The sequence below is a fragment of the Schistocerca piceifrons genome, chromosome 4, assembly GCF_021461385.2.
Source record: "Schistocerca piceifrons isolate TAMUIC-IGC-003096 chromosome 4, iqSchPice1.1, whole genome shotgun sequence".
In the NCBI taxonomy this organism is placed as follows: domain Eukaryota; kingdom Metazoa; phylum Arthropoda; class Insecta; order Orthoptera; family Acrididae; genus Schistocerca; species Schistocerca piceifrons.
In genome coordinates, this window is record NC_060141.1 from 118,189,779 (window position 1) to 118,192,525 (window position 2,747).

A 2,747-nucleotide genomic window follows, 5' to 3' on the forward strand; every position below is an offset into this window, starting at 1 on the left:
AGCTCACAAAGCTTGTCAAGAGTGAGTGTGCCCAGAAGTTCAAATGGTTCAAATGGCTCTGAGCGCTATGGGACTTAACTTCTGAGGTCATCAGTCCCCTGGAACTTAGAACTACTTAAACCTAACTAACCTAAGGACATCACACACATCCATGCCCGAGGCAGGATTCGAACCTGCGACCGTAGCGGTCGGGCGGTTCCAGACTGTAGCGCCTAGAACCGCTCGGCCACTCCGGCCGGCTCCAGAAGTGAACAAGAGCCTGGAGGCCATGGTAGCACAGCAGTTTCAGTCGTGACCAGCACTAGGCTGCTCCATCCCAATTTTTTCTCCTGGTCCACCCACTGTCTCTCCTGCAACTGCATTCGACTTAGCAGGTTTCTTTCTATGCTCTATGTGGCTCACTGTACTGGACGCTTACTCTAAGTACGCTTATGTGGTCGACATAGCTCAACACTCTCATCCAGACTCTCACTTTCGAAGGGGTTTGTTGAACCATCATGTCAGATAATTGGCCCCAATTCACGACAATGGCCAATTCCTTCCGAGTAATTCTACATCTGAAACAGCATCAAACACCTATTTAGCCCGCTGTTTCACTCATCCCCCAACGGCAAAGCAGAGTGTGTGCTCCAGAAGTTTAAACAGCAAATGTTAAAATCGGTTGGAACCACCACTAGTACAATTACTCCCGTGATGTTTCCGAGCACGTATAGGATCACTCCTGTCCTTGGCTGTAGCCCAGTGGAGCTCCTCCATGAGCGTTAGCTGCATACTACCATCGATCACCTAGCATCACAGGCTTGGAAACCCCGGACCTGACACACTGGACGCTACCCACGGGGCACAGCAATGTGAGTATACTCGTATGAGGCAAAAAAACACATGGACGCTGTACATTGGTTGCCACCCATGGGTGGTGCCTTACGAGAGTTGACACTCTGAGAGGTTTGGATTGCTGTCATACCAACCACCTCTGTACATACCTACAGACTGCACCACCGTCTTTGGCTCAATCAGACCAGGAACGCCCACCATTTCCAACCAGACCTGTACAGGTATGGTTCAAATGGCTCTGGGCACTATGGGACTCAACTTCTGAGGTCATCAGTCCCCTAGAACTTAGAACTTCTTAAACCTAACTAACCTAAGGACATCACACACATCCACGCCCGAGGCAGGATTCGAACCTGCGACCGCAGCGGTCGCGCGGTTCCAGACTGTAGCGCCTAGAACCGCTCGGCCACTCAGGCCGGCGTGAACATACAGTTGTGTGAGTCTGATTTGCAATGTTTACTATCACGATGACGTCGAAGTATTTCTCTGTGTTCGGGCTGGTCAGATCTGAGGCTTGCGGAGGTCTCCGGTCCCCTTTCGGGGCCCAATGGGTACAGGGCGGTGAGGCGGGGGCTTTACTGCCGCATTCTGCTCCACGCAAAGTCTCTCCGTCAATGGACGTTAAAATACCAAAAGGCGTCATCCCACTGCGAGAAGCTCTAAGGCCTCTGTAAAGGATGCAGACTTTGCACCAGCAGATAGCTTTCTCCTGGAGAAGAACATGATGATTATCTTCGAAAGCCCGAGTTTTAACTCAGATCTGACATCGTCCGAAATTCTAGAGAAATTTATACCTGTACTGTGAGGTCGTGAGCCGGTTGTATGCACCAAAATTAATCTTCGAAAATTATATCTTATTACGAATGTAGACGTTTCGATATATACTAGGTGGAAGTTGTTACATCACATGAACTACGTTCATACTACAGTACACTAAAAAGTAAATATACAAGCTAGCACAATTGTTAAGACACATTATGAGTGTTCAGTGATCCGACTTACAGCTGTTGTGCACGGGCTTTGATAGCCAATTGTATTTTGCATATTTGTTGATATGGGAAAGTGATTAGTACAAGTAAAAATTAAATGGTTTTCGTGCCGTGAGCGAACCCGTTGGTCAAGCGGTAAAGTGTATGTCTGGAAATCGAAATGTCGCGGTATCGAATCCCGGAAAATCAGGGAATATTTCAGTCCCTCGCACAAGTGACCGAAGGGGTGTCTAATTGAAAGACTCAAACGAAGCTGTTAAGCTACGCGAAATTATTGTTGTTACTATTCGTATATGTCTTGAGCTCACTCATTCAGGTAACCGTGAACGTGAACCATCATGTTTATTGCAACGTTCTCGGGACCAAGTATTGTCCTTCGTCCTGAATCTTCATAATAAGTATGCTGTGGTCAGTTCCGTCTTCGAAGAGAACAACAACCGAGTTCTAAAGGCTGCACGTTTACGTAGTTGGTCTGATGTTCACTCACCACATATAGCTCCTCGCCTGGCAGCTAAATTACCCTATTTTAATCCCGAAGTAAATGTATGAGACTATGTGGAACATGGGATGTTATGCACACGTTAATACTCCCACAATCCGGTTGCTTTATGGGATATTATCATACACATACAGTATAAACATCTTGACTCCTTTCCTCGTCTAATAATCATAGGAGATTGGTACGGAGTTGTAGTAGAAGGAATAGAAGAAAGTGTTACGGGAAACGTTGTCTTGGCAGTAGATATGAGGCAAGAGAAAGGCAAATTAAGTTCCGCAATAAATTTCAGGTTGTAATAGCGAATACTCCGTTCAAGAATCATAAGAAGAGGAGATATTCTTGGGAAAGACCAGGACATAAGGGAATGTTCCAGGTAGATTACATGATGGTCAGGCAGAGATTCCGAAATCATTTATTGGATTGTA

At 46.4% G+C, this 2,747-nt stretch overlaps 1 non-coding gene across 1 annotated transcript; it reads right to left on the minus strand.

The window, feature by feature from the left end:
• Positions 1–1,166: 1,166 nt before the first annotated feature.
• Positions 1,167–1,250, minus strand: Trnas-gga. The gene is given in 2 exon segments: positions 1,167–1,201; positions 1,211–1,250. It is a non-coding gene; the product is annotated as a tRNA-Ser (tRNA).
• Positions 1,251–2,747: the final 1,497 nt, after the last annotated feature.